We start from the raw sequence: 11,003 nt of genomic DNA, 5'->3' as shown, positions 1-11,003 counted from the left end.
GGTTCACCTGTATTTCACAAGGTAAGGTATTACAATGTTTCAAATATGATACTTTGAATCCTGGTGTTATTAAATAACTCTCTTTCAAAGTTTTCTTTATATTAAAGAACTATTAAGCTTAAAATATCCTTTCTTACCTTCTTTTGCTTTAATTAATTCATCTGCAAAAAAAAAAAATCAACTAACCCAAGTGCTCTGAAAAAGTATTCTTTTCATTGCATAATAGTACTTAGCTTTTCTCCAGACATTTCAGATATACTCTTGGGGAAAGTTGTGCCAAACTGATTCAGCATCAAGCATCAACAAATAACCAGACACCTTTGGATATCTCAATTTCTATCTATCTTCATCAAACTTCTTCAAACTTTCCAGTGTGGAATTATAGATCTGGATTCAAAATCTTCACTGATTAAGACATCAACACTCTTGTCATTATTAGAAGATTAAGCCTATTGATTTTAGAATACCTTCTAAATTAAAAAAAAAACAGTTGTATTCGAAATCCTCACTTTCTATCACTTTTTGCCTTAGTAAGCATTAAGTACCTCACAAATAGTTCTTAAAAACCATTTGCAAATGTGGCCATTTGCATATATTTGGAAGTTATCCCTATAGTTTTATCTACAAATTTTCAGCCAAGTTCCTTGTATGCTAAAAACATTATGCAGAAAAGCACACAAATACTGCTTTTACTGCTTGTCTAAATCTTATTATTATTATTCTTCAAGTCATAAAACATGAGGCCTAATATACTGTATATTTATAAATAATGCTGTTGCACAAAGCTAACAACTATTGCATCCAGTGGTGGGGTGCTGCTGGTTTGGACCATTTCTAGCAAACCACGCTCTCATAGAATTGGTAGTAAAAAAATTTGAATCCCACCACTGATTGCATCCTATGGATAGTACTATTAGAAAAAGTATCATAACTTCTATTACCAAATAATGCTACAACGTCTTTGTTTTGAGAGAAAAACATGGATGTTTCTGTCACTGATCTATTTACTCCCAGCAATTCCAGTTGCTTTAATCAAAATTGAAAAAATGCTTTGCAATTATAGGACTTCTCAATGTTGTTGTTCAGTTGCTAAGATGTGTCTGACTCTTCATAACCTGATGGACCATAGCACACCAGACTCCCCTGTCCTCCATTGTCTCCTGATGTTGGCCCAAATCCATTGTGCATTGTATCAGTGACACTATCTAACCATCTCATCCTCTGCCATCTCCTTCTCCTTCTCAATCTTTCCCAACATCAGGGCTTTTTCCAATGGTTCTTCTCTTCTCATTTGATGCTCAAAATATTTGTGCTTCACTTCAGTGTCAGCATTTGGAAAAAGGGGGTCAGGGTTAAGCCTTCCTTACGGTCCAACTCAGGGGTGGGATTCAAAAATTTTAACAACTGGTTCTGTGGGCATGGAAAAGTGGGCATGGCTTGGGGTTTTTTTGGCAGCCCACCCTGTTTTCTGGGCCTTCTGGACCTCAGGGAAGCCTCCTGGGGGACGTTTTTGCTCTCAGGAAGTTTCCCTGGGGCCCAGGAATCCAAAAAATGGAGCCTTCCTGTGCCTCAGAGAAGCCTTATGGGTGAAGAAGTAAGACAACAAGGGGAATCCTGGCACAGCTGAACATAGGAACAGCTGATGGTTGGGAGGGGGAAACCTTAAAGAGCAATGTCAGGCATGCGCCTGATGTTGCACATGTGCTATAAGAATGAACTGGGTGGGGTGGAAAGGCGTGGGCAGAGAGGGGTAGGACTATCCAGAGGAATGATTTGCCGGTTTTCTGAACTGTGCAGAATCATAACAACCAGGTCTATAGAACCGGTCCAAACCGGTAGAATCCCAGCCCTGGTCCAACTCTCGTAGCCATGCATTACTACTGGGAAAACCATAGCTTTGATTACATGAACCTTTGTCAGCAAGGTAATATCTCTGCTTTTTGGTATGTTGTCTAGGTTTGTCATAACTTTCCTCCCAAGGAGCAAGCATCTTTTAATTTCATGACTGCAATCACCCTCTGCAATAAACTTGGAATTCATGTAAATAAAATCTGTCACTGCTTCCATTTCTTCCCTTCTATTTGTAAGGAAGTGATGGGACCAGATGCCCTAACTTTGAGCTGCACAAGCTACTTCGCCAAGATTTTTGGGTCACAAAAAGCAGTATGTATGGATAGGTCCTCCTTATCCATACATACTGCTTTTTGGGACCCCAAAATGCCCCCCCTCTTTCTTATTCAATCTTGGCCATAATCTCTGTTTTGTAGTCAACCTGGTTTTGAGCTTGACTGAAGTTGGTCTGAAGTATTATGTATATTTAAAACTTTTAAACAAGAAGGTTAAACACGAATGCAAACTAATATAAAGTAAGGAAGAAAGAAAAAAGAGGTTGGGCTGACAGAGAGTGAAAGGTCCAAAGTTACTCAGCTCAGTTATTCATACCTAAGACAGCCTTTCACTTTTAGATAGATGATAGGATAGATAGATAGATAGATAGATAGATAGATAGATAGATAGATAGATAGATGACAGATAGATAGATAGATAGATAGATAGATAGATAGATAGATAGATAGATAGATAGATAGATAGATAGATAGATGATAGATAGATAGATAGATAGAAGGTGATAGAGATAGAGAGAATTCCAAGTCCCATGTCCTGGACTATTGCTTTTGGAAAGATATCCAGGCAGCATTTTCTTTACTTCTTTTATAGGATAACACTGATTTCAGCAATTATAGTACCTGAAGACTAGCAAATGATAGCAGATTGTTTTGGGGGAATGAAATAATCAAAGATAATGATAGTCTCTTCCTGACATTTTGAAAACATCTCGTACCAGCCATCTCAGGAATGGAATCGACTTCTACATCAGCTGTCTCCTCACAGTAATTAAAGTGTTTTAAACTACCCTGCATCATCCTCTAAGCCAGCAAATTTTTCTCTAAGCCTCAGAGCAACAGTGCAATCATTACAAGGTTATTGTGATTAGTGGCATATATATCACCACACATAATCTGGAACTGCAATCCATTCAGGATTGCCATAAGGAAGGGAAAACACAACTTTTCTCAGGATCAAGGAGCACATTTGGCCTTTAAACCAGGGTAAGGAACTAAGGCCTTTTTATGACTTCTGGACTTCAACTCCCAGAATTCCTAAGCCAGCATGGCTGGATTAAAAGCTGCTCTGCTTTAAAAGCTACGTGGGGCTATCACCCTGTAACCAGCAGTAGATGGAGCTCCGTTTTTTTAAAAAAATCCCTAAATTTAATATCCATTCATTTATATCAGGGCTGTCAAATTCTCTTGGGCCAGATGCGTCACATGCTGGCCACGCCCATTCTCAGTTTAGGAAAGGGGGGGAAAGTCCCGATACATCACATGGTCACATGACACTGCTGTGATGATGTGAGTTTGACACCCCTGATTTATATTGAATACACGTTAAAAAAAAAACCTGGAAAAGTGGTGGCTAACCTTTTTGGACTCCTGTGCGAAAAATTGTGTGAGCAATTGGAAAGCAATCCATTCGGGAGACATCAATGACCATTCGGACTCATTTTGACCCACCACATAGTGTGCTTAGCCAAATGCTACCTCTATTCTTGTCATCCTGAGCAGGACTTACTTGATTGTTTGCTGTTCCTAGCTTTTATTGAAATAAGCAGGCTGGGGTGGGTGGAGCAATGAAGAGAAAAAAGAGTGAAACAATGGCAGGAGATGGGGTTTTTTTTCTGAATTGAGGGGCTGGATGTCATACTTTTACATAAATTCAGTTCAATGTAATATTTTTCCAAGTCCAATAATTTTGGACTTTTTTTTTCCCCGTCTTAAAATGTTGGAAACTCTAAACCATGTTCAGCAATCATATCAGAAGAAACTTTGGGGTCACAAACAGGTATCAGGGCCACAAATCACCCTGTGGTCTAAGTATCTAATGCTCTTAACAGTGTGGATCAGGGGTGTCCAATCTCGACAACTTTAAGGCTCTTGGGCTTTATGGTTGACTAGTGAATTCTGGTAGTTGAAGTCTACAAGTCTTAAACTTGCCAAGGTTGGACACTCTTGGTCTAGAACCAGATATAAGAAGTAACATGTGCAGTCATTCATTTATCAGTTGTTTCATGAGAATTGAATTGTTTCCCACTTTTCCTTTAACTTAATCAATGGATAAAGTTTTAGATACTTACTTTCTTTAAGGCAGAAGTCAGGTTGTTCTTTGTAGGGTAAAAATAATAGCAAGTCTGTTTATCAATTGAGCATTCTAAAGTTTGAGTTAGTAAGAACAGCAGTGTTCACACACATACACAAATCTGGTTGTAACTAGTACATGCACATAAATAAAGTGACTTTTCCAGCAAAAGGCATTATTATTACTATTCTTTATCTAACACCAATGAGACAAAGAATGTGATTTGCTCATTTCTGCAAGGACATCTGTTCTTGGGGGTGGACCAAATACATAGAACACAATAATCCTTGATTATAGTTTTCCAGGTTCTTGACATCTTTTTTAAAAACAACTGCTGAAGGTTCAGGTTGATTGCATCCCACACATTGAGTAATTATGGTGGGAATACACCTTGAAAGAAAATTATTGGGTAATTAAAGAAGGTTTGCCTCACATAAATCATTGTGTGAGCCAGCTCAATACTGTCTACACTGTGGCTAGTTTCATGCAACTATCCCAATTGCTTCCTTGAGAAGTAGGAACTGAACCTGGAATCAGGATCTCTTATCTTCTTTTCAGAGATCTACTATTTGAGGTAAACAAAGTTGTTTTCTCCATAAACATACCACAGATGCTGCTGCAGTTGTTTCTCTGAATTGATAACTTTTTTTCTATTGGACATTTGAGATTGCTCCCAACTGGCCTTTATTTTGAGGAAATGTTGAAACTTGTGCAAAAAAAATGCTGCAAAATTTTGTTATATTTCTTACTTTTTATATTCCACTTGCTGGAAAAAACCTATCCAGGACCAGTTCCAAGCTGGGAGAAAGGCACTGGGGACAAAATGGAGATTGGAGACTGATTGGAAAGAGGGTCCATTTATTGATGAAGCAGAACCACCAAGCACATGGTTCTGGGCAGTTGACCACATAGAGTTGAGAGTGAGGGTTTTTTATACTTCTGTTGGTCTTTGAACTTGAGCTTCCTGTTCCTGTGCAAGAACATGTATTCTATTGGCTGTTGTCTTACTCCCATGGGGCCGTGTACAAATCCTAGGAATTTGTCTGAGCTAAGTTTGGTTGAAGTTTGGGCTGATGCAAAGAAGGAGCCTGCTGGGAAATTCCTATTGTGGCTGAGGGCTAATCCTCTCTTTGTTCAGACCTTGCTGTAGGGAATTTGCTTATGAATAGAGCTATCTATCTCTTTATCTGTTAAGTGCTGACATCTGCTGTGGGCTCTTAAGAAAGGTGGGGGCTATTAAGAGTCAGTCTGATTCCTGCCTGTAAAAAAATACATTTCTCCATTTCTCATCCAGGGAAATATAATATTCTGCCTTTTTAATATTTCCTAAAATATTTCATTCTTCTAGGAGAGGAGTGGGTACCAACTTTCTACACAATTATGCCCAAGGCATATACAGAATAGTCATCACTATTACTCCATTTTGGCTTTGCAACCATGCTTTTAGGACTAAATAGCTGGTAAAAGTTACCTAATCGGATCTTGGGCCTAGTGAATCTCTGAAAATGACTGCAGTCTGATGCTTTAATTGTAGCACATGCTGGATTTTCTGTCTATTTCAAATGATACCCAGGTGAACTATGGTTGAAGGACTAGCCTAGAACTTACAGATATCTCTACCTTTAGAAGCCCCGGAGCTCTTCAGATTCTATCCAGTGTTCTCCTTTTAGTTAGGATACAATGGTATGGATAATAACGTTTTATAGAGAGGAAAAGATGTTGGTATTGAACCTTTAATTTAACCTGTATGGTTCAATGGCATGATACCCAAGCAAGAAACCAACTATAGAGAGCCAGTTTTTGCACCAGGCTAGAATGTGGGAGAATGTGAGTTCTAGTCTTACCTACAGAAAGCCACCTGGGTGACTTTGGGTCAGTCACTCTCTTTCAGCCCAACCCAACTCACAAGGTTGTGGCTGTGTGAAAAATAGGAGGAAAGGGATTGGCTATGTTCGCTGCCTTGAGTTATTTATAAAAAATAATATGGCATGATAAAGATAAATAAATGCTCACAGCAGTCTGGGGAGTCTAGCGTTTCTATGACATTTAATGTCATGTTTATTTGAGAAATTCTGTTCTGGAATCCACAAATATCTCAAACCAATTTTCCCAGGAGTGTTTAGTCCTTGTATATGTGCTCAGAAATGTTTTAATCATTGTTACAGATTTTCTAGGGTGATGTGTAAGAAGTGCCAAAATAAAATCTTCATTTCAAATCAATCCCTGGCTTCTCTACTTTTAAAACACCGAAACAGACCGAAACACACACAACTATGTCCTTTCATTCCCTCCAAAAATATTGAATATTTTTCGAACTGTCTCTAATATCAGTTCCCTCCATCTGTCCACCCACCTTGTTCCCTGATCTCTAGAAATATTTATTCACCTTTCTCAGAAGGATTGTTCCATACTGGAGAGTAGAGTTTTCAAATCCCTCATACCAGTGGTGGGATTCAATTTTTTTTACTACCTGTTCTGTGGGCTGTGGTTTGGTGAGCATAGCAGAGGAAGGATACTGTAAAATCTTCAGTCAGAAGTGGTATTTGCTGGTTCTCCGAACTACTCAAAATTTCCACTACCGGTTCTCCAGAACTGGTCAGAACCTGCTGAATATCACCTCTGCTTCACACTGAGCAAGATTTGGAGATAAAAGTCACCTTGTTTAAAATCTATACTATTGTTGTTAGAATAAAAATATATATAAAAATGATGAGAACATGTTACTGTACATGTTTGCTTGGATAAATTTACTCTGCAGCCCCCTTTAAAGTATATTTATCACAGAATACCAGATGCTTCATAAATAATACAAAACCTTAGGGAAAAGAAAGAGAAGGAAAAAAGGGGGAGAGAAAGGGGGAAAAATAAGCCTAACATTAACAATAAAATAAAAATAAAATAAACTAAGATTGGAAAAAGGCACAAGTAGTATTACAAATAATATGCAATACAAGTCGTCCTTGATTTTCAACCACAACTGGGACCAAAATTTCTGTTGCAAAACAAGGCACTTGTTAAGGGAGTCACACCCACTTTTAAACCTTACCATGTTTGCTAAGTGACTCACTGCAATTGTTAAATGAATCACGGTATTGTTAAAGTGAATCCGATTTTCTCCATTGACTTCGTTTGTCGAAAGCCAACTGGGAAGTTTGCAAGAGGCCATCCCATGACTCTGGGATGCTACAATCATTGTAAACTCCTGCTGGTTCTCAAGTGCCCAAATTTTGATCATCTGAGTGTGGGGATGTTGCAATGATTGTAAGTGCAAGGACTGGTCATAAATCACTTTTTCAGTGGCGTTGTAATTTCAAACGGTTGTTCAAAGAATAGTTGAGTACTACCTGAATAACTACCAATATATTTTTACATTACAGTATTTTTCTAAATACTGAGAGGAAGGACCAATATTCATCTGGCACAGTGATTAGAATACAGGCTACTTCTGCTGACTTCCAGCTGCCAGCAGTTCAGCACTTCAATTCTCACCGGCTCAAGGTTGACTCTGCCTTCCATCCTTCTGAGGTGGGTAAAATGAGGACCAAGATTGTTGGGAGAAATAGGCTGACTCTGTAAATTGCTTAGAGAGGGCTGTAAAGCACTGTGAAGCAGTATATAAGTCTAAGTGCTATTGCTATCTTCTGAGGAACTGTACAAGACAATCCAGAGCAATGAAGGCTTTCAACAATGTGCCAGAGAAATAAGCCTCTGGCAGCTTAGGCATCTTTCAGAAGGACCTTTTCTGTGGAACTTAACAATCAGAAAAGTTTGCAGAGACAGAATAGCAGACCCTTAGAAAGTAGGTCCAAGCCATATAGAGCTTTAAAGGTGAATAAATGTGAAAAACATTCCTAGTATAAGCATGACTGTTTATGATTGCAACCATCCCCTTTTCTTGGCAGTGTTATGGAAGCGATTTGTCTGGGACTTAACTCCCCATCTAGCCAACAGCTGTGACATTCCAAGCAACATTCCATACAAGTATTCAGAAGGGCTAATCCTTCTCAGCTTCTGAGCTCAGTCAAGATCAACTAGATGGTCTCATATACTTTAATATTTCCAACATTTCAGTTGTGCCTTGGAAGCAATTGGCAGCCAGTGTAGCTCTTCAAGCATAAGCATGATAGGATCCTTCTACAAGTTGAGACTTAGCTGTCTTGTTTTGAACCAGTGCCAATTTCCAGATTCTTTCCAGGAGTAATCCACTATAGACTACATCATTGATTGGTCTGGGTCCCTCTCGCCAGTATCTCCAACAGTGCAAAGTATAACAAGAAAAGTCTATATGGGTATTTTGAAAGCAATAGTGAACAATGTACTCTACCCACATCCAGTATTGAACTCTTTAGTATGAGGACTTTACATGGTGCATCAGAAGATTCTTATTCCTCATGGGTTTAATTTATTCCAAGAGTTTATCCTCTGATGCTACAGTTAACATCCCATTGGCTTCATCATTGTCATGTCCCTAGTATAGTTAGATATTGATTCAGTTCCATAAGAAGGATTCTTAGAAGCAGTAGTGTCAACTATCTCAGCATTTCCATATTCTACAGATCAACCAAGGCATTGGCAAACATTGCTGATAAATGATGTAGGAAATTGCTCAGGCACATTCAGGAAATCATCTGGACCCATCAGACAACTGATCTACTTTAATGTTCATAATAGATGAATTGTATGTTGTATACTTGCCTTGGAAAATAATGTGCAATTGTGCCAAACATTTTTCCCTCTCTTGCTTCTAAATTTAGCTCAACCCAGTATTTTCAAATAAATACAGTGGAAGACACAATCAGTCAATCTTCCAATGAATTAAGATTGTAAACTTCATCAATATATCTAGAAGATGCTGTTGTTAAACACTAGATGGTGTAGTAAGCAGGTTTTGACTTCTCTGGCAAAAACATTTAATTATTCCTCTTGAGTTGGATATTATTCTTGAGTTTTGTCATTATTAAAGAACTCTACCTTTGTTGTTAAATAGAATCTTGTTTTTGGAAGATATTTTTATATGCTTGCATGAATTAAACTGTAACAGAGATGGGCTGATTATTTTCAGATAAAAATCAGTGACCTGATTGCATCAGTGAACTAACTGAGGTGCATAATGATGATGGGAAGGGAGAGAGATTGAGGGGAACTCACTGATGAGAGGAATGGAGTTGGCAATTTGCAGAGGGAATTGTGTTGTTTTCCAAAAGTGAAGATCCGAGATGTGACAGAAAGGCTGATCTGACTAATCAAACTTACTGATCACTATTCATATTGAAACCAAAGATATTGCCGGAAAGAGCTTCAAAACAATACAGAGATTACAAAAGAGCTGGGCAGGAAGGAAAAATAAGTCAGAGCACCAATAGTAATTTTTTTCATATTTCCAGCCAAAAATTATGTCCCAGGAAAGGAATTGAGGTGTCATGCCCTTGGTAGAGTTGGACTCTGAGGGAGAGGAGAAACAGCCAACAAGGAATGGAGGTGTGGCACCGGAAGAAGGGCAGAGGCCAGTTGGGTAGTCAGAGGATGAACCAGGCCCATCCCCTCTGCATCCTAGGATATGCAGGGAGGAACGGAGAAGGCAACAACTTGACTTATGAGAGAGGGAGCAGCCATGATCCTCCTCATCAGTTGCAGCTGGGGAGACTAGTATATAAGAGAGACGAGTACAACACAACGTTGCCAGAAGCAAAGTGTGTGTTATTTTGGGCTGAAGTTATCTTGGTTGGCATCCTTCCAACAGACAGTGCCTTGTTATCTCTTTGAATTTGGTAATTACATATCCTGATCCATTGTGGAAATTTCATCATTGTAGTTTGTTTGGTTTTTTATTTCACCTCTATCTGCTCATTAAGTTCAAGCTGTATTGCTTTCTTTTGAAGACTATTTTTGAGTACGTTTTATCTCCAACTGAGAATTATTGAACAGTGGGGCCAAGTTGGAGGCATTAAAGGACATTTATTTATGTTTTGGATTTTGTTACGTTTGTGTTACACTCCGGGTCATCACAGGAGGATTCTAGACATTAACCACTAACTAATGAAGTTTTTTTAATGGACTTTAGACCATGGTCTACTCTACACCACCTTTAGAAAACTTTCTGGTGAAATATGGACTGGATCTCACAGAGACTGAAATATGTACTGTATATAGGTCATCTGCTGGTCTTTAAAATATGGACAGGGAAGAGTCTAATACCTAGAACCATATTCAAATTATAAGTCCAAAGGCAGTAAATCTTACTAGAAGAAAGGACGTGGTTAGCAGAAAAGAGTTTCCAGGAATACAGAAGCAAACTTTTAAAAAGTAATACTGAAAGACAGTATAGGGAAGAAATAGGGAGACTTGAAGTTCTAGTACAGGGTAACAGATATAACATCACTGGTATTATTGAAACCTGCTGAGGTTACTCGGGATTTGAATATAATATTGAAACGATATAATTTGCCCCAAGAAAGAGACCCAAGAAGCAGGGAGGGATATTGTATTATACATATATAAGGAATGACTACACCAGAAGGGAAATTTATGGCACCAATGGAAAAAAAGCTGAAAGCATCTGGAGCAAGTCAAAAGGAAAGGAAAGAAAAAGAGCAGTGTTGTGAGTTTGCACTGCAGGCCACAAAACCAAACAGAAGATTTAGATCAAACCTTCACAAATGAGAGGGCCAAGAGTTCGGAAAAAACCCAGCAGTGGGATTTCAACTGCCTGATATCAACTGGGAATCAGTTTAGTTTAGTTTAGTTTAGTTTAGTTTAGTTTAGTTTAGTTTAGTTTAGTTTAGTTTAGTTTAGTTTAGTTTATTGTC

The sequence above is a fragment of the Pseudonaja textilis genome, chromosome 6 (genome assembly GCF_049901715.1).
Source record: "Pseudonaja textilis isolate UNSWEBS1 chromosome 6, rPseTex1.2, whole genome shotgun sequence".
Taxonomy (NCBI): domain Eukaryota; kingdom Metazoa; phylum Chordata; class Lepidosauria; order Squamata; family Elapidae; genus Pseudonaja; species Pseudonaja textilis.
Note: the sequence above shows the minus strand (reverse complement) of the source record.